The following is a 22,326-nucleotide window of genomic DNA, read 5'->3' on the forward strand; positions in this document are numbered from 1 at the left end:
CATCAAAATTTGACAACGCTGATTTGACAAAGAAACGCTCGTCACTGTGTCTCCGGACAAACCAGACACGATACATTGATGCATTGTCCCTCCTCCATGCCCAGATTGGTTCAAACTCGCTATATCACAACCAATAAGCATAGGTTTCGCTTTTGTTTGTGGACCAAAAACGAGCTTTTTGAACAACACAGAATGAGAGATAGGCATACATTTATGCGCGGCTAAATAAAACGCAAAAAAAAAGTTTTGCATGAAATAATTCTCATACTAAGTACTTTTTCATGCACAGCAGCACAGAAACATGACAAAACAGTGACACAGCAAAAACGAACTGCTGCTCTTGCTGTTTTCAAAAGACGCAAATTAAGGTGCAGCTGTTTGTCTGCATTGCAGACAACCATTTTCAAATCCATATCCACAGACAACCATATCCATGCTGGCACATAAAACCTAAGGATGTTCCATATTGAATCTAGTTTCGTTATGTAACTTTTTATAGTATAGTAAATATTTATATCTATTTTTTTACTGAGGATTTGCACCATGTTTATTTGGACTTTATTTTGACTTTGACACATTATTGGTGTTGTTTATAGTAACTGAAAATATATTATTTGGAAAAAGTCAAATTTGCTTCACTGTTCTATTATTTTGTAACATTTGTAACATACCGTATACCGCGAAACCGTCAAACTGTGGTATTGTTTTAGACAATTATCATACCGTAAAAAATTCATACCGTTACAACCCTACCCATAACACATCTTTACATTATATACTCAATTCAAAACAAACAGCCATAAATTCAAGACAATAGAAGTGTCACAGAGACCCCTGCCAGGTGAATTTGAGGGGTTAGTCATCTCTAAGGAGTGGGGAGCATCTGGCAAGGATCTTATCAAAGTCAAAAACAAAATCAACATATACAAGTGAAATAATGCCTTGAATAAAGACCACTTTACCAATCACACTGAGACATTTAAAATGATACCAAACATGAATATAGTGTTGCAAGATGCATCATATTAAAACCCTAGACATTTTATGTGAAATGTGCTCAGATCAGCAAGTCGCTTAAAGGTCAAGAAGGGGGGCTTAGGGTGAAAGGAGAAGGGTGCATTCTTGCATTCTTCCCTGATCTTGTCGAAGACATACAGTCAGGAAGATTTAATCAGGATGACTTGAATAGAACAGTTGAACAGCTGGTTTCCTGATCACTACTCAGATCAAAAAGCCTATTGTAGCATTGCATAGCAATTCTTATGGTCTTGCCTCATGAAAATCCATAAGAGTTATTAGGGTCTGACTTTCTGGAGAGATTTAGCCATCTCACAACTTGAAGCTGTAGGGGTGTCCCAATTCTCTCTAGCTTGGAGGCGTAGGGGTGAGTGCAGGGCCGGCGCTTCCATAGAGGCGACCTAGGAATAGAGAGGGCGGCGTCCCCGAAACTACCCTCGCCACCCACGCCCTCATCCACGTCTAGGGTGGCAGAATATAGAGAGCGGCGTCCCCTAAACCAGGGGTTACCAAACTTTTCAGGCCGCGACCCCCAAAATGACAATGCCAGTGACACGCGACCCCCAATATCCTCTGAGGTGGTCATAAATACAGAAACCTTGCATGCAATGGCACACACACACACCAATGGACCCAAGTCTATTCTTCTTTTAATTTTTTAATGTATGAGAGCTGTAAATGGGCCACAAAGTTTAACCGGGTGTTATGAAATCTGCTGCATCTGACGCTATTGCTGTGTCTTTAATATAATTTTAATATTAATAATAATTTTAATATAATTGTAATAATTTTAATATAACTTTAATACCCCAGGGGTTGCAATCCAATAGAAGTAGTAACTATAAGCTACTATAGTAACTATATATGGTATAAACGACTATTTTTTCTCTTCAGTAGGTTATGGATAAAATATGGTAATACTTATGGTTTAATAAAAATAAATAAATTTTTGGAAATCAACAGGCGACCTCCCTTCATTGTCCCGCGACCCCTCGGGGGGTCCCGACTCCCACTTTGAGAACCATTGCCCTAAACTACCCTCGCCACCCGCGCCTCAGTTATAGGCGCGTCTAGGGCGGCAGAATAGACCCCCCCCTCCCGGTTTCACTTCAGGTTTGAGGGCGGCGTGACCGTCCTTTGCCTAGAGCGGCAGTTCAGCTTGCTCCGGCCCTGGGTGAGTGGAAGGGACAAATACCATAGCCCTACAAACAGACTTTTCAGGACCACTACAAACTACACCAGTTACGGCAGCAACAAGACTGCAAAACAGAGCTGATCTACAAACAATCACCTAATTTGTTACAATCACATGTGTTAAAGAGTTTTGGTCATGATCTTCAAAGAAACGTAAACAAAAATTGCTAAATTTCACTAATCAGTCCCATAATAACTGCTGCAAAATATTACAAAACTTATCTTAAATTCTGCTAACCTTAGCCGATGACTTGACAGAATGGGCCAGTCTATTAGAAAAGTGTGGTGGCTGTGAAAATACTTTTCACATGATGTCTGGTACTGTTTGTTGTTTTCTTGTGATTACATCCATGAATATGAGCACTGTAAATACAAAGTAGTTTTGTGCATCTCGCAAAACCAGTACACTAGACGCACTACCCAATATCCAATTTTTTTTAAATAACGTGCAGGCCTAAATGTCATCATTTTCAAAAGAAAATTACATCATTTTAAAATAGGTATTTGGCATCTTGAATAGACATACACTCATATACAAAAATGTATGGTTACAGTATTTCAGAACTAACCATTGTGTGCCAATCCACTTGGACGCCTGCATAAGAGAAATAGGTGACTCTTGAAGTTGTGCAGGTTGTACAGTCGTGGACGCACACAGGTTTATATGAATTTGTGTGGGTAGCTGCACTCCTACGAGTGTTTCAGTTCTCTTGCTCACGGCAGAGACAACTGTCACGACTTTGCCCGCTCCCACAGAAAAACCTCCCATTTCATAGGGAAAAAAAGAGAAGCAGAGATGCACTGGGTGTTTTTTTTTTTTTTTTTTTTTTTTTTTTAACTGTGTTGATGTTTGCCACGTGTAGTCGATCAAACTCCCCTTCACCATACCTTAACCAGAGTGTAGCTGGTCATGAAACAATGAAAGAACGAGTGATTCATCTCCTGCAGTGGTGCTATTCTCTAAACAGATCCACCTGGGCGATGCCTCTTAACATTTAATTTAGATCAGTGCACAGGGACAAGAACATGTTAAACTCTGATGATGACTTCTGGTTTGCAACCTCTTTGGTACTTAATTTTTCTTCAACGTTGCCAAGGCTATTCCCTCACTGGCATTTGTCTCTCTAAGTGCAGTTTTAGTGGCTGTTAACACCTGGTCACTCACTCGCTCGCTCGCACGCATGCACGCACATATACATGTAAAAACTATTTACTATAAAAACTATAAAAACTATTTGCATAAACTTGAAATTTTCCCATAGTTAACTGTCAGACACAGACACAACAAACATGAAATGGAAGAAAAATAATTCTTGAATTCTAAAAACTGACTGACAGATAGATTTAATCATTTTCATACCCTACAGCATTCAGCATAATGCAAAGGATTATAATCTACCAATTACACTATTTTAAAAGGTTATTTTCAAAGTCATGTAATAAAAACAAACTGAAAGAATAAAGCCGCTTGATCGTGGACACATTATTGTGACAAATTAAAATTGTGAGATTTCGATACAGCAAGAGGGAAATGCTGTTAACTTCTACTGGCTTTTAATTCGTTTGTGAATTTTATTTTGCAACTGTAAGCCTTTAACAAATTGTAAAAATGTGTTTTAAGATTTGATTTTATATGCATTTAGCCAATATGTAGCAGCACAAAAACTAGGACCTGCTTCAAGTGGCTGGAACATGAGTGGCTGAAGGCACAGAAAGACAGAGGGGAAAGTGAGAATAATGACAAGAGTTTTTTTTTTATAACAATGGTTATTTATAAACCATTCCACCAAAAATTAGACAAAAATGCAGTATGCTAAATAATGTCATATGATAAAGAAAAGGATAATAAACATGAAAAACATGTTTTATATTTCAGGGAAAAGAAAGCATCATTATAACCTCTGAAAAATAACAGCCATGTTTTACTGACGCATAAAACAAAAGTCAACAAACAAACAAAAATAAATAAATATATCACCACTGCTTTTTTCCACTGTTAAACAATACATTTATCAACCTGAATAAAATCAAGAATTAGGAAAAAGTCATTTCTTTGCTGCCTTGTGGCTTTCATAGTAGAGCTTGCTTATTTTAGGTCACTTGTGATATTTCTATACAGTTGAAGTCAGAATTATTAGCCCACCTGGTCATTTTTTTTCATCAATTTCTGTTTAACAAATAAAATATTTTTTTCAGCACATTTCTAAACATAATAGTTTATAATTATATTCTAAGTTGTATCTTTGCCATGATGACAGTAAATAATATTTGACTAGATATTTTTCAAGACACTTCTATACAGCTTGAATAAACATTTAAAGGCTTAACTAGGGTAATAAGGTTAACTAGGCAGGTTAGGGTAATTAGGCAAGTTATTGTATTTTGTTTGTTCTGTAGACTATCGAAAGAAAATATAGCTTAAAGAGGCTAATAGTTTTGACCTTAAAATGTTTTTTTTTTAATTATTATTATTTAAAACGGCTTTAATTCTAGCCAAAATGAAACAAATAAGACTTTCTCCAAAATAAAAAAATATATATTATCAGACATGCTGTGAAAATTTTCTTGCTCTGCTAAACATATTTTGGGAAATATTTTTTTTAAAAATTTAAAAATTCAAAGGGGGGCTAACTGTATATTGTGCAACCCTAGTTGTCAGTCAGAACCTTTACATGGACACCAATACGCTGCTTTAAATACGATTGAAACAGTACTCTGATTAAAGCCTCATTCAAACTACGAGCAACTCGCAGCAGCAAATTGACAATCGACCTTTCATTTCAAAAGAGAGTGAGCACTTCAGGTGACCTCCATCTATTTGAGCAACAGCAAAGTAGCCAAAGTCTTAGATGTAAACAGCTATTTCTGATTACCTTTAAGATGCAGTATGTAAGTTTGACACTCAGTGGCTGAACTTGGTATTGCACAAATGGTTCAAAACAAACACACAAGCGCAGGTTGCCAGATTGACAATACCAGCAGGAACGTGTCTGACTTGAGCATAAAGGTTGATTTAAGTCGTGTTTTAAATAAACGCAACTGCACACAATAGGAGGTATATTTCATATATTAAAAAGGGTTTTTGTTCTAATCAACACCTGAAATTTGCCGAATTCTATTTCTTGCAGCTGAACAACAAGACAAACTGACAATGATCACCTCAGGTACACCTCATGTGGTTTATTCAGTGTTAAATGCTAATAATGTGTAAATGCCATTTTACGTGACATTTATTGCTATACTACTGAAAGCAGCAGCAGATAGCTTACCTCTGATCTTGAAACCAAAACCGTTTGAAATTGAGCTTAGGAACTGTGGCTCAGTGCAAGCCAATAAATATCAGCAATTTAGCAGGTGCATTCAATAACGCTAAAGAGGATTGATATGTATTAATTTGATTATAAACTTTACCAATTTGTTGGGAGCGCAGCAAGTGCACTATTCTGTGGTTTTGATTGTATTTGTTTAAATTTCAGCCATGTTTCGCCTGGTACAAACAGACAAATTGCTTATCTTGTCCCCGAGCTTGTTCTTAAGACATAGGGTGTTGTTACACAAAGCACCTTTAACTAATGCTGAGTTCAGACTGCTCTCTCATTGGCTGTAGGCGATCGCTGGTGTTATTTTCAGTCAAAACTCATTTCACACAGCATGATTTGAATCGCGACAGCTCCAGATATTTAACACGCCAGATATCTCGCAGGCATCGGCGACTTATCGGCGATTCTCTGAGATTGCGTCTTTGATAGTTCATACTGTGTGATTGTCACTCACGTGCACGAGCACTGATTTGCCTGTGATTTCAGGCATTTGTCGGCGATTTCTCAAAACCTGTCGGCGAGCCAAAATCGGGGCTAAAATCACGCAGTCTGAACTAGGCATAAGTGAAACCATTATGGAAAAGAATAGACTGCAGTGTGACATTAATTGGCCCTAAAAGTCGAGGCTTCATTCACAGAAATTAAACAAAAATCTGTTTTATTTTTGGACATATGAGCTTTTATTGATTACCCTTGTTTTGTCATACTCTTCATATTTCTTTGTGTTTTAATGCCATATCAGCAGCATTGCCTATATACATGCCAAAACCTATACCAATTATACAACACTTACATACAGCATTTAACTAAACTCATAATCGAACAAAACCAAAATCGAATTAAGACCTGTGGAGTATTCCTATTTTAGTAGCATTACTGAAGTGCAGCAAAGACATGTAAACACATTACCTAACGATTACCGTCTTGTAGTACTTTGATACATTTTGCGACAGGATGTACACACGGCAGTTGTCAGTTATCATTTTTGGTGCGAGTGGAAAACGATGACTATGCTGAGAATTCCTCACTGCATGCTGTAATCTAGTACCTCTGAGTCTGTCGCAGGGGAATAAATGTAAAGTTAGTGAATGAATGGGCAGAGGAGGCCTGTTGCTTGAGAATTTGTATCCGCCATTGTCTGCTTGCACCCACAGTGTGAGAGATGAACTGCAGTTGAACTTGTTGGAAAATTAAAAACTAAACGCCCTAAATCACATTTGGGGCTATGACGAACATGAACTATTGATGAGTGAAACACTGTCTGAATGGTGACGCAACTAAGTAAAACAGGAACATGGAAAGAAGATTCAAAAAGCAACTTACACAAACAAACATATGATTTATATTATAGGATTCAGATTAAGGAAAATAATTAGATTACTGATGCCCATGTAAAGTTAGTCGGTGTGGAGGAATTTGTTCAGTTCCATCATGCGTTACATAAAGAAAATAGCTCAGGTTCTGCCAAAAATTAGTGCCATGTGCCGGAGTGATTGATTGGTTTCAGTGTGTAGGCAGTTCTCTGGTGGCATCTGTCTGCTGACAGAGTTTGGGCTTATTCTCCATGTGGTCCGTTATTCACCAGACCACATGGACAATAGTGATATTTACAGAAATCATTATTTAAGCAATGACGACATCAGCTTTTGATAAAAAACATTATCCATGAAGGTCTAACTGTAAACATTCCACAGAGCTAGGCAATTTGCTGCAATATCACTTCTGATTTATTGTTCTTTATTTTATGTTTTTTTAGTTTATTGGCTCTGCATTGATGACCACAGATTTTCTCACAACAAATAACCCGGAGATTGTGCAATCAACAGATGTTGATGGCACAATGTGGATGGTACCATGCTGAGGTGAGCCTCCTGACTCGCAAGACACCAAACCCTCAACCTGATCTGCGCGTGTTCATGTGCGAGTCACTTTAGATAAAAGTGTCTGCTAAATGCAAATGTAAGCTTACAGGCTGAAATCACAAACACATGCCAACCTAATGAACATTAAAAAAATCTGAGGTGCAATATTTATAGTGATAAGAACTTATTAAACTTTATACTTAGAAATATGCATTTGACAAATTAAGTTATTATTAGAGACATCTTGAAGCATTATTTTCTGATGGATACACCAGTACACCTTGTGTGCAAGTCCCAACAAGTGCTCTTAGTTTGGGTTTGATACAAAAAAAAAAACACAAAAGTTAAGGCAACTCAAAGCATTTGAGGAAATTTGTAGTTACAAACCATTTGAGTTAAAAAACGAATCTATACGAGTATGTACTTAATCAATTTAAGTTAAAGTAATAAGATATTTAGTTAACTCATTACCTTCAACACAGAGTTCTAAACCCTTTTCAAATACATAGAATTAACTTTCTGTAAATTGAGGTAACTACACAAATTTCATTTGTGAAAGTTGACTGTTGGATTTTATAGTGTATTATTACATTCGCCACCTTAAGAAATGAAGGCAATTCACTCTTTAAAAAAAAAAAGGTTCTGCACAGAAAAGCAAATCAACCCTTTAAATTGAAATAAGAAAACAAACAATCTTTTAAATGTTTTCCATCATTTCATATGGACAAAAACAAATAGATACTATCTTAAGTAAAACTAAAGAAGTGGCAGGACAAAACTAAAAAGATTAAGATTTTATGGTTTAAAAGGAATCATTGAGGATTAAGGTATATGGAAAAATATCAATACATGCTAAATTTAAAATCATAAATTTGCTCAATTCTGTATTTCACAGGATTCACATGAATCAATTTGATGTTTAAACCCAATACATAACAACAGAATCATGTGATTGATCAAGGATGATACGCACGCAAAATATTAGACGTGAAACTGTCTTTATTTTGAATATGAAACAGATGCTAAAGATGAATGAATTGACCCAACAAACGCACCCATATGCAAGAGTTACTATAAATCATGCGTTGCTACAGGAGCACATCAGATCTCAACCAAGCAATTGTCACTTTACCATCCTGATCTTTTCCACAAATTTAAGGATTGACACGTGAATGCACTATTCCTCTTTAATAATTTAATATTTAGAACACTGATCAATCCAAGCGGCAACCTCCTGCTCTCTTTTTCAAGTTAATATGGAAGTTACTGAAACTGCATTTCATTGAAGGGCCAATGGGGCGCTGGCTCCAAAATATATCAAATCTCTATTGGGCCTGATGTAAAAATACCCACATTTACAGAAAAAAAAAGGTGTTTACAGCTTGGTACAAAAAATCTATATGGTACATAGATCCAATATCAGCCATTTTGACAACTGTGAGGGAGTGGATGTTTTTTTTATAACTCATTCGTTTAATATATTTTAAGCCATAGAATTCTGCATAATTAAAGATATGACCACTTGTGATAGTCATTCTGGCTGATTCCAGCCACTGCACTTGGCACATGGATTACGTTTTTGCTTTAGTTTTATGTGGCTTCACAAAGTCAACTGCCTTTTGGGATTATTTCTTACAATTATCAGATAATTTGGCATGCTGTGCACCTAACTTTGCTCACAAAGCATTCAAGTCTGGTAAGTGACTTTGACCTGGTAAGTGAAATTCTTATACACTTATTTGTTTTATTTAGGATATTTCTTTTATCATTTTATTTAATACTTGAATGAAGCCCAGAACCTGACAGATTGATTAGCTGTAGGCTATAGAACAGTCATATAAATGCTGTCATACAACAGTATGCCTGGATTTCATATATAGACTTGCATTTACTAACACAGACTACATTTGTAGAATTTGGAAATAATGGATGTTTTTCTGCAGTAGACAAACGTCATAAGAACATTGCTTAGTGGATCAATGTATAACAACAGTGTTTTAAAAGACCAAACACAGTAAACACCTTATAGATACATCATACCACAGGTGTCAAACTCGGGTCCAAAAGGGCCGCAGCTCTGCACAGTTTAGTTCCAACCCCAATTAAACACACCTGATCAAACTAATTGAGTCCTTCAGGCTTGTTTGAAACCTAGAGGTAAGTGTGTTGGAGCAGGGTTGGAACTAAACTGTGCAGGGCTTCGGCCCTCCAGGAATTGAGTTTGACACCCCTGCATTATACCATAAAGCCATGTGGTCAGAATACAAACAAATTGTAATTTAACTAGCTTATTTTTATTTCATATATTGTTCCTTCAGTGTTATCTTATTGAAGTATTTTTGATTCACATTTTGAATATGTTATCTGCACTTCAGGCATTTTCCACAAATTTCTTTATTGCTTCGTTCTGACTCTTTTCATTTAATTGTTTTTTTCTTTTTTCTTTTTTGCTGCTGAAAGTTAGCTATTTTTTTGTTCAAATATAATCTTCTGTGCCTTGGTTTTGCACTCCAAACATGCTTGCGCAGGCAATTTAGCCTTTTAAAGTTTGATTAGCATGTGAAATGCAAATCCTGTTTTCAGTGAGGCCTTTCTGCAATTACTTGATTATTTTAACTTTTCTAAAGAAATCTTCCATATCTTTTGTGCGCTAATGTTCTGTACATCAGGGTTTTTTTTAACTTGCTATGAGAAATTTAACAAATCTTTTCTTTACAACTTGGAAAAAGAAATATACCAACTGAAAATGATTTGCAGACAAGATTAGCAAATTTAGAATAGACCATTTAAATTTTTTTCAGTGACACCCCTAATGAAATAAAAATGTAACATTTGTTACAATGTGATGCAAAGGTATCAATACATAGAAATCTTGTTTTTTACCTAAGGTTTTCAATTAACTTTTGAGGCTGGTTATTTGTTACCTATGCTATCGATATCCAAGAATTTTGATATCATACCAACTCTAAAATTAAGGCATTAAACCATCCCTACTCCCAGGTCTCTAAAGACACAAGATATTCAACTTATTCTTCACGAGAATACGAGCGAGTGCAGTCAATAAAATCTTTTTGACTTCGGTCTCATTCACTTCTATTTATTTTTAGACATTAAAAACAACTTATGCTGCTTGATGTTAATAATAATAATAATAATAATTCCTTAAATTTATATAGTGCTTTTCTGGACACTCAAATTGCTTTACACAATGGGGGGATCTCCTATCCACCACCAGTGTGCAGCATCCACCTGGATGACACTGATGATATGTCAGACCACACACCACACACCAGCAGATTGGTGGAGAGGAGACAATTATCATATGGGGATAGTTAGGAGTGCATGATGGACAGCAGCCAGTGTGCAAATTTGGCCAGGATGCTGGGGTTAAACCCTTACTCTACTGTTGCAAACTGACATTTTCTTATTATTTAATTCTGCTTTGTTTGTATAATAATGCAAACACTTGTTTGTAGAGCTAGTAGTTAGACTGTTTTCTGCAGTTTATTATTCCTAGTCATTTCTCCCATAGGCAGCTGAATCAGAAGTTCTAGAACAATCACAAAAACGAGCGCACTTCCGTATTGAAGAATAAGGCCTTTTTGTTCATTTCCATTAACTATATTAATCTTTGTGTAGTAAACACAGCTCCAGCTGAACACAGGTGCTGGAAATTCACTGCTTATTGCAGAGCCGGCTTTATAGACAAAAGCATGCGATTTATCGTTTAGCCTTAGTTAAGAATACATGAATAAGAACCCTGTGAAAATATTACATTAGTCAGTTTTTAAAAGCTTCTTCACATTACTTTTTTTTCACACAGAAACCACATATTTTGTGATTTTACAGCTATGCAGCCAGTTAAGAATGCAGAGACTTCTAGCAATCCATGATCACAAACATGACCATTTAGGCATAACTCAGTGATTTAGGCAGTGACACTATAGTGGTTTTTAGAAGAAAATTTCTGTGAAAGTCAACCGATGCACACCAGTTTACAGAGGATGTAATGAGTCAGGATTGGCCAGTAACAGTAGTCCACACAGGTGGACTTTTATTTCCTCTTGGTTGCTAGGCAACAGCAGATTACAGAATGTTCAAGTCATGTTTTTAAAAGAGTAGTTTCTACCAGAAAATCAAAAGCGTCTGATCAAGTTATTCCACAACATAATCCTTTAGGTCACCTCTTTCTTTTTTGATGATCAATATTAAAGGAAATATGATATAAAAGACAGATCCTTACCTAGTGCCAGAGGAAATCCACAGGCTTGACCAGTTGACCAGGCTCTGTCTAAAGATTTTTACCTGGCAAAAAAAAAAAAAAAAAAAGAACAGAACAGAAGAAATTCTCTTATATTATGGCTGCTTGATTATAGGGGGAAAATCAGAATCACAATTATTTTTGGTCAAATTTGTAACTAAAAATATATGATTCATGGTTTACATAAATTAACATAAATGTTTTGCGCTATTAGACCTGTATATTGCAAATGTTATGGAATTTCACAATTTTAAATACCACAAGAGAATAGGACAAAGAAGAAACTAACAAAAATTTCTCAATTTTTAAATATGTAATAAAAGTATGCAAACTTTGTTTCAAGCATCTTCACTGTAAGAATTAAACTCATTTATTTTAATTTTAAAAAGCCAATATTAGATATTGTTTAATACTCTAAATCAGTGTAAGTGAGCACTTTTCCTTTGCCTAGATAATCCATCCACCTCACAGGTGTGGCATATCAAGATGCACATGGCTGGCCACTTTAAGAAGTGCAATTTTATCATGCAGCACAATAACACAGATGACACAAGTGCAATTGGCATGCTGACTGCAGGGATGTCCACCATGAACAGAATGTTCTTTTCTCTAGGCCTTTCAAATGGGTTTAAGAGAATTTGGCAGTACATTCTACTGGCCTCACAATCACAGACCATGTGAAATCACACCAGACCAAGAACCCCACATCCAGCATCTTTATCTTCAAGATCATTTGAGAACAGCCATCTGCACAACTGCTGGCAAAAGTCGGTTTGCAAAACCAAACAATTTCTACACAAACTGTAAGAACTGTAATTGCCATAGCAACCAATTTGAGTTTTCTCTAAAAATTTGATGCATCAGGCACTTTGGGGAGGTGTTCTGTTCACAAATGATTCTTGGCTTTCAATGTACAGGGCAGATGACAGACAGCATGGGTGAGCAGTTTGCTGATGTCAATGTTGTGAACGGAGTTTGCCCATGGTGGCGGTGTGGATATGGTAGAGGAAGACATACGTTACGAACACAGCTGCACATTATTGATGGCTTTTTGAATGAACAGGGAAAAGCAACGAGATCCAAAGGCCTGTTTTTATGCCATTCATCCATAACCACCTCATGTTGCAGCGATCTGTACACAATTCCTGGACGCCAGAAAAATAAATAAAAATGTGAAGAAGATGTGTTGCACTAAAACTGGCAAATAGTGAACACATCAAATACAGACTGGTTTTGTAATTTTAAAGACTTTTACATAGAAATAGATTTATGAACTTTGAGTTCAGCTCATAAAAAAGGGAGCAAATACAGAGTTGTGTGTATATATATATATATAAATATATTCTTTTAAATGCAGGCGACGCGGTGGCGCAGTAAGTAGTACTGTTGCCTCACAGCAAGAAGGTTGCTGATTTGAGCCACAGCTGAATCAGTTGGCATTTCTGTGTGCAGTTCTCCCCGCATTCACGTGGGTTTGCTCTGGGTACTCCAGTTTCCCCAACAGTCCAAAGACTTGCAGTTTAGGTGAATTGTAAGCTAAAAAATTGTCAGTCGTGTAGGTGAGTGAAAGAGTGTACGAGTGTTTCCCAGAAATGGGTTGCAGCTGGAAGGGGATCGATGTGTAAAAATGTGCTGGATAAGTTGACGGTTCATTCCGCTGTGGCGACCCCGGATTAATAAAGGGACTAAGCCGACAAGAAAATGAATGAATGAATGTTTGTCCTGCACATAGGAACTGTAAAACGAAATCTTGATGGCAACAACTGAAACACAGAATACAATGGGTGATCCAGGGTACATGAGATAACCTGGGCTCTCTTCAAGACATCACTTTGGTAAATTACCATTGGCCCAGTTTGGTAAAAACTGATAATCTTGCCTGCCATCTTCACAAGGCTACTCAATCGGTTTCCTTTTTGACACACTCAGATTAACTTACCATGCTACAAAGCAGAAAAAGAAAACGGATTCAATAAATTGTTTCTAAAACAGTATCATCATAGATGTATATACTCTAAACTATTTAAGTGCCCTCAGAAAAAAAAACTGTTGCACTTTTTATAGACACCCTGGATGTTAGATTGGAATGTCAACATATTGTCGATAACAACGCCTAGATATTTATGTGTCGACAATTTCAATGTCTAAACCATTAATAGTTGTCATGCTGGGGGTAGGAGAAACCCTCCTGTAATCGATCACCATGTCAGATAGATAGACAGACTGAGGCTGTATTTCAAATGTACGGCATGGTAGCATAACGTTTTTATTTTGACTATTCTGCTGTGGAGAAATTTCATTTTTAATTGACCCAGATCAGCTGTCTTCATTAAACAGAAACATGTAAAGTCAATGCACAAAGTTATTAGGTTTAATTATTGCTGTTATTAAAAGGAAACCTAGTGTTCTATAACATTGATTGTGCCACAGAACAAGCCCTGCCCTCTCAGTGGCCCCAAAACAATGAACCAAACCAAGGCATTGGTGCATTGTTACACCCCTAAAACACACTTTAAAAATTTAAGGAGAAGAACATTGTACATTATAAATACACAATGTAAGGATGTGTTAATAGAGGCTGGTGTCTTCTGGGTGGGTGCTTGTTTCTAAGCAACAGAAACCTTGACTCATCCCCTCATTGTTCCTATGTTGTTCAACAGCTCCAAAAAAAATAAAATGACAGAACTTGAGGCTCTGGCTGCTTTTATATGTACATCTGCTGTCAAATCATCATCAGCAGCCCTATAATGTTTACTGAACCTAGTTTAATAACACTTCAAAAAACAGACAAACATGCTATGAAATACCATATAGCAGGGCTATTTTTTTAAATATACAGAGCTTGACAATATAAACAAAATCTATTGAACATAACAGCCATTGATGAACAAAATAGATACATTACATAAATGCCTCATATGTAGTTTATGCAGCTTAGATTTAAGACATAATAGGGTTTCCATTGAGTGGTACAGTTTAGTAGAGCATAAGACACTTTCTAATATTTTTTGTATATTCACAATAACAACAAACAAAAATAATATTTTTTTCCTCTTCTCATTGAATGTGGAGTCCCTCACAGTACTAGTTAAAAGTTATTCCTTTCATTTTGTTGATGTATTATTTAAGTGATGCGTATTTATATAGGCATTTTATTGTGCTCATTACAAAAAATGATTGTATTGTTCCTCTTACAGAAGTGTAGCTGTGGGTAACATTATAATGGGTTTAGGCTGCTGCTATTTGCACATATTAAATTAAAGCCCTGAAAAGACATGTCATTTTAAATGGATCTGAGACAGGGGTGTCAAACTCCTTTTTACTGAGGAACACAGCATGGCTGCTCTCAAAGAGGTTAAATGTGCAGTAGGTGATTGTCTTCAGAAACATTTTTTGTTGTGCTGGTTGAAAGTCTCTTCACATGCCAATAGTAATGATTAAGGTAAATGATCTTAATATGTTTATATGTGTTTTGAAATTTTGGAAAGGCATAAAACTAAAAAATGTTCATCCACTTAAATAAAGTCGGGCCGACATCTCTCATAATTTCGATAAGTAGCCAAGCCTGTCTGTCAGCAAATGCAGAATTGAACAACTGTGCAGCCTTTTGTACGCAGCTCCGCCGACCACCGCAAGTTCATGAGAGAAGGAGAGAGAGCACGGGCGCGATCTGTAAAAACCTGCTGAATCAAAACTTTTTAAAAACCTGAATTAATTTTGGAGTTACCTTTACACGCTGGAGAAAGGATGACACAATGTCTGAAGGATTTCTCTCAGACAGGTAATATTGTTTTAAAACTGTTTTAGCTTCACTCAAAGCTGATGTAATGTTAGATGTTGTTGTTACAAATGGGTTTTATCTTCACAGAAGTGTTGTTCAGCCACTAAAATCTTCCGATGAAAGATTGATAAGACTTTTTCAGTTTCATAAGGGACTTTTTACAGCATCGATAATGTAGATTTTAATTAGTTTAACAACAAATTTATGCTAAGTTGTAAGGCATTGTTGAAGATCACCTACTGCACCTTTAAGATTGTATACATGTTACTAGGGCTTACATCTTGATATAGCACTTTTTCTGTGAATTAAAACTATTAATATTTTATAAATTCACCACATGAACAACACTACTTATTTTTTTTTACATTTTTAAATCTCGCAAAATTTGCGCATCTTGAATGTCCTAAACTCCGCAATGGACTCATTTGAAGGAAATTCTGCATGTTGGTGGCAAACACACAACACATTACACATCATTCAATGCCACCCAGTTTGCATTTAATTTTGTACGTAAAATCTACTTGCACAAATACTTAAATTCACATTTGGTGTGCTCTCATGTAAAATAAATTAATATGGTGGTGGGCAGGATTTATTCTACAGTACAGAGTTTGACAAATGTAGTCTAAGAAAATAATTGGGGTCTGAGTAAAGAGCCATTTATTAAATCAAATCGCAAATTTAATTGAAATCGCAATATCAGTCAGAAAAATCATAATTACATTTTTTTTTTTTACCAAAAATCGCATAGCCCTCCCGGTGTCAATAAAAGCTTTTATTTCAGTAACAAGGACAATTTCAGGTCTGAAACACTCCAATATCTTATTTTAATGAAATGGCCCCTTATATATGCATCTTATATTTCTCAGTTCATAAACCCTTTAAATCAGGGGTCACCAGTCTCGGTCCTGGAGGGCTGGTGTCCCTGCAGGGTTTAGCTCCAACTTGCATCAACACACCTGCCTGGGTGTTTCAAGTATACCTAGTAAGACCTTGATTAGCTTGTTCAGGTGTGTTTGATTAGGGTTGAAACTAAAATCTGCAGGTCACCGGCCCTCTAGGAACAAGTTTGGTGACCCCTGCTTTAAATTGTTATGTATTTTCTTCGCAATCTTAACACTGTTGTTCCTTTGTTGTATATTTTATATCATGTAGTATTGGTTATGGGTAATTTACTGTGACTCTCACTTTGGGAGAACAATAGATCTTTTATGGTATTTCAGGTTTTGACACTTCGGTTCGAACATAAATCTAAATTAGTTAGTTTTTATAACTCTGAATATCCAATAGATTTCTTGCAACAATCGATAAAAAAGGACAACAGTGGTTACAGATAGTGGTCGACCAATTTGGGTTTTTAGAAGGTCAATGCCGATATACAAATATCTTGCAAAGCAGGGTGGCTGACATAATTTATTTAACTTTTATTAGGTTCGTCATTAATTACATTTTTTTTAAATGAAAAAATTTATTTAAAATATGTGAAGGGTAATCCCGTTGATACTTTAAACCACTTGCGTATACATTTCGACATCAAAACTGAAACGCCTGGTTTTAGAGCACAACAATTCATTAGTATAGTGTAGGGCCAATACAGTGACAATTTGTCTCAGGCATGACAGATACAAGACCTGCACAGTGGCCAGATGGTTTTGTCTATGCTCTTTTCCTCCAGAATGGTTTGTTAGTCCATGACAGTGGCATGGCCATCTAGTATGCAACAAGTATTGTGCCTAGGGAATGCCATGATAATGAATGTCAAACATTCACCGATCTACCACCATGCTTCTTTCTGGCCATTCAAAAAGCTGGGTGGTACGCTTCTTCTCGTTCCCCACTCACATTCCATAATTGTGGGAAAGCCATCTACACATCTAAAGCCATCTAAACATGCTCTGTACCATGCTTGTCCTAAAATGAAAGCAAAAAGCAGTTGTCCAGATAATAGAAGTAAATATAGTGAAATCAAGCGGCTTTAAGCCATACACTCTTTAGAAATCTACGAGTGACAGTCTGTAACAGATACTGCATCAATTCTTTTTTTATTATTATTTTTATAGAGGCTATATAAAAAAATGACAGAGGATGTAGACCTGGCCTCGTTAACTAATCCTAAAATAATCTTCTTCTTTTTTTTTGCAAATAAATACATTAAAATATAATTATGGCTAATTCAACGCAATAATAAATATTTATTAAACTATATTTTAAAAAGAGTACATAGTGGAGTTTTCCAAAATAAAATAGCAACCTTGCACGCAGCATCCCTTCAATCTCACAGACTCCATGAAGGATGGAAGCATCCAAGAGCTAGACTTCTATCCAGGGCTCTATCATCTGCAACTTCATTTACAAGGGCTCAGCATTTACGACGGGCATACTGAAATAAGTCAAGATCAGCATTCATTTCGTAGAAAAAGCCAATTTGAGAAAAATCATGCGAAGATTATGGCACCAAAATAACAGGACAAGCATCAAGCGTTATGTATGGTTATTATTGCTTAACAGTAATACATAGAAAACTAATATATCCTTACGAGCAGGCAAATGCCATTATCAAGAAATGTAACAGCCTTTGGTTTAACGTTAGGCTTTCTAAAGACCTAACGTTACCGTTAATGTTAGATTAACAAACTGGGCTTAGGAGACTTCCTACTAACATGCTAACTGGCTAAAAACACGATTAAGACAGACAGAAAAGAACGGATGGTGTCAAGAAACCACAATGCATTGTTTGTTATTATTGACAATAAAAGTTTGTTTGTTGTTTTAAATACCATGTTTTACGATCTCTCCCATAAAGGATAAACAACGCCATTGGCTAAACAGCAACACCGAACTCAAAAAGAACACATTAAACAGCAACAAACTTCAAGAAAAGTTCAGGAAAACAAGAAAAGTAGACTCACGTTGACAAACTTTCTGCAGACGGCTGGTGTAAACAAAAGAACAAAACAGAAGTAGGGTCCAACGCAACAGCAGAGAACGAAACTATAACTGTACTGAAACAAGCTGGAAACGTTGTCTTCTGCTCTCGCGCCGTATGGGGAACGTGGCACGAGATATGCTTGATGGCGTCATCATCACGGCACGCCTTCCTTCACGGCTGCAGTTAAGAATATCAAAGCAAATACTGGTCATTCTTTTTATTTTTATGGTTTTAGTTTGTAGTTGTTGGTTTTGTTTTTATATATAGTTTACACTTAAATAATCGGAGACATGTTGTTTTCTGGCTTAAAAATGTTTTAATCCAACAAAATGTAATACAATTTGACTGAAATCAATTAAAAAAATGTCTGATTTCACCTAACTTACGTTTATGTACAACATTAATTCTATTCAAAATGCAAGATTCAAACGTAACTGTAACATTTCGTCAAATCTTTGCATTTGCTGGCATCTAGTGGTTCATATATTTAGCACACTTTCGTTATCTCAAAGATTTTGGTAGATATTATAATGTCCAACAAAATGCTAGTGCACCAAACCAAGCAACTTCACCTAACCAATGACAAAATTCTCAATTAAAAGATACAGTAATTATTCACATGGCTGATCATTTCAATTGTTAAATAAGATAATAAAAAGTCTTCACATTGTCTTCCTTCCTCTCATTGTTACAACTAATGTGATGGAGTTCAGATCATGATGTGATCACCCATTTAGAGGACAAATGCATGGATCACACACATGGCCTACACAATCAGCATATAGGCAACTATCCACACAGAAGAGGTAATATGCTATTTTATGGACCACAACAACATATGGGACTCACTAGAATTATACTCTGTTGTAACTATATTAAAGCAGAGAAATGGTTACACAGGCTCAGCATTACTATCAGATTGTCTGTGATGAAATGAATGTTACACAATATAAACAATCATACAACAAAGACCTGAAAATAACTTTGTTCACGCTTTTTATTCTTTTATTAGTCATTTAAAAGGTGCACATTTCATTGTGACTAAAGTTTGTTAGTCTTGGTGTTTTTCTGTTTACTGGAAAGGTTAGAGGGAAATTAGACAAACAGGAATTAATTTTCCTAAGGTAATGTAATTATTACATTATATCCCACACTTACCTGAACTGTATTTAGCTCCTTACACTCATTACTTTACAGTCTTTCTTCCCTCTAACGCATGAGACAATTTGGTTCAGGCTTTGGGAAGTGTTTCTTGAAGGTTGCAGGTTTGTTTCTCGCCAGCATAAGCTGTATGGGAAGTGAATGAACAGTGTGCTCTTTTACACTCTTAATACCCATGATTTGTTATCACTTGAGCAACCCCTCAGTTTAATTGCTACTTGATTGCCAAAGAAAATGATTGCTGTGATGGCCGTAAAGTACCAGGATGACAGCTGATGCTGTCCACTGGACGTGATAAAACAAACATTGCATATTCACCCATACTTTCTGTTAGTGCATTTGAGTTAAATGGGCCATCAGTTGTCAGAATTTGGCATGTTATGTCACCTTCAGGACACAGGGTCACTGATTAAAAATAATTCATTCGATTTTTCGCATTGCATTGCTATTTCTGAACAGTATTATAGAAATTTTATTTTTTATTATTCAAAGCAGATTTTTTTTAAACAAGAATTATTCTTCATTTATTATCAGTCTTCACATGATTCTTCAGAAATTATTATTATATGCCGATATGCTGATCTTTTAAGATCACTTTTTATTGACATTCAACAATGATTTTATTAATAATTATCAATGTTGAAATAATTCTGTTGTTGTTTCATGGAAACCCACTTAAACACGAGAACATGCAAAAATTGAACATGAAATTGCTATGCACTGAACCACGGTGCCACCCCTTTTTAGGATTCTTTAGTTAAATAAAGTATAACTAATAGCACTTCTTTGAAATAAAACTATTTTGTATATTTTAAATGCTGGGGTGGCTTAGTGGTTAGCACTGTCACCTCACAGCAAGAAGGTTACTGGTTTAAGTCCCAGCTGGGTCATTTGGCATTTTCTGTGTAGAGTGGGTTTCTTCCAGGTGCTCCAGTTTCCTCCACAGTCCAGAGACATGCAGTCTAGGCGAATTGAATAAACTACATTGTCCATAGTGTGTGTGTATGAATGAGTGTATATGAATGTTTCCCAGTACTGAGTTGCAGCTGGAAGGGCATCCGCTGTGTAAAACATGCTGGATAAGTTAGCGGTTCATTCCACTGTAGCGACCCCTGATGAATAAAGGGACTAAGCCAAGGAAAATGAATAAATGAATGAATTCTAAATGTTGTTACATTCACTCTTCAACAATTGAATGTGACCCTGAAGAATAAATGTAAATACATTTTAATGGTACTTTTTTTCCAAAATATTTTTATTCTTCGTTTTCAGTTTTTACACACTGAAATACAACATTTCGCAAACATGTTTTACAACAATTACCTTGTTGCATTTACAAATTATACAAAATATGAGGATATATATATATATATATATATATATATATATATATATATATATATATATATATATATATATATATATATAAACTAAAAGCAAAAAAACAAACAAACAAACAAAACAAAATAAATTAAAAAGTAAAACTGCTCCTCTTTGTGTCGTTAATGGTAATCTATTCAAACATGACAATTATAAATATACTGAGTACTAAGCAAATATATATTGAAGAATGGATCAACACAGAACTATAAGACTAGAACTGAATTGTCCATCAAACATTATGAAATATAATGAAAGGGCTCCATATGTTTTCAAATACACGCTGTTTAGCTTTTAGTATGTAAGTTATTTTTTCTAATGGCAGACTTGACAACATTTGTCTTATCCATTGAGTAGCGTTTGGTCTTTGCATCTTTGTCCACAGCAAAGCTACACATCTTTTGGCATAAAGCAAGCTGAGGTCTATAAATACTTGTTCGCTTTAACTATAATTTGACTCCTCTGGGTATAAGCCAAGCAAAAAAAGCTTTAGGTCGAGGAGCATTTGTTTTTTTATTGTACTTTTGAATGGTTCTGTATCAGTTTCCACAAAAATATGACGCTAGCTCAACAGTTTTCAAAACTGAGTGTAGTAATATTAATAAATGTTCTTTTCAGCAGAGCATTATTTTAGGATTGATTTTTGAAGGACCGTGTGCAGTCTGTAAATAATACTGACTATTTAGGGTCAGTTTTTTTTTTTACAGTAGCTTCTGTGGGCTAATACATGCTTCAGTGAGCCAAATTCATGTACAACCTCGAATCAGAAAAGGTTGGGAGAGTATGGAAAATGCAAATAAAAAAGAAAGAAGCAATTTATAAATTTACTTTGACTTGTATTTAATTGCAGACAATACATCAAACATTTTTTATGTGTTCTTCATATATATATATATATATATTTCAAATAAACACATAATCCAATTTTGATTCTTGCAACACATTTTTTAAAAGTTAGAATAGTAAAGTATTTACCACTTTGTAATGTTGTCCTTCCTTTTCACAACACTTAATAGGGCTTTAGTGACTGAAGAGATAAAGTGATGAAGTGTATCAGGTGCAATTTTGTCCCATTCCTCCTGCAAACAAGTCTTAAGATGGGCAACAGTAAGGGGTCTTCATTTTCACATGTTGCACTTTAAAATGTGCCACACATTCTCTATTGAAGACAGGTTGGGACTGCAGGCAGGCCAGTCAAGTCTTAAGGCCAGTCAGGACTTAATGTGTGCAGAATGTGGTTTTGTATTGTCTTGTTGAAATATGCATAAGCGCCCCTGGAAAATAAGGCAGCATATGTGCTACAAAATCTCTATGTACTTTTCAACATTAATGGTGTCACCACATAGTTACAAGTTACCTTTGCCAAGGGCACTGACACCACCCCATGCCATGGCAGACCTTGGCTTTTGGACTGGTAACAG

At 35.8% G+C, this 22,326-nt stretch overlaps 1 protein-coding gene across 3 annotated transcripts in view; it reads right to left on the reverse strand.

The window, feature by feature from the left end:
- ncalda (neurocalcin delta a) overlaps nucleotides 1-18,473 on the reverse strand; it is a 65,593-nt gene extending 47,120 nt beyond the window's left edge. For 2 of the 3 annotated variants that reach the window (XR_012391467.1, XR_012391466.1), the window contains exons 1-2: nucleotides 18,345-18,473; nucleotides 11,637-11,698 (exon numbers count right to left, since the gene is read on the reverse strand). The gene's annotated coding sequence lies outside the window, so the exon portion shown is untranslated. 3 annotated transcript variants of the gene reach the window in all.
- Nucleotides 18,474-22,326: the final 3,853 nt, after the last annotated feature.

Source organism: Danio rerio, chromosome 16 (genome assembly GCF_049306965.1).
Source record: "Danio rerio strain Tuebingen ecotype United States chromosome 16, GRCz12tu, whole genome shotgun sequence".
NCBI classification, from domain to species: Eukaryota; Metazoa; Chordata; class Actinopteri; order Cypriniformes; family Danionidae; genus Danio; species Danio rerio.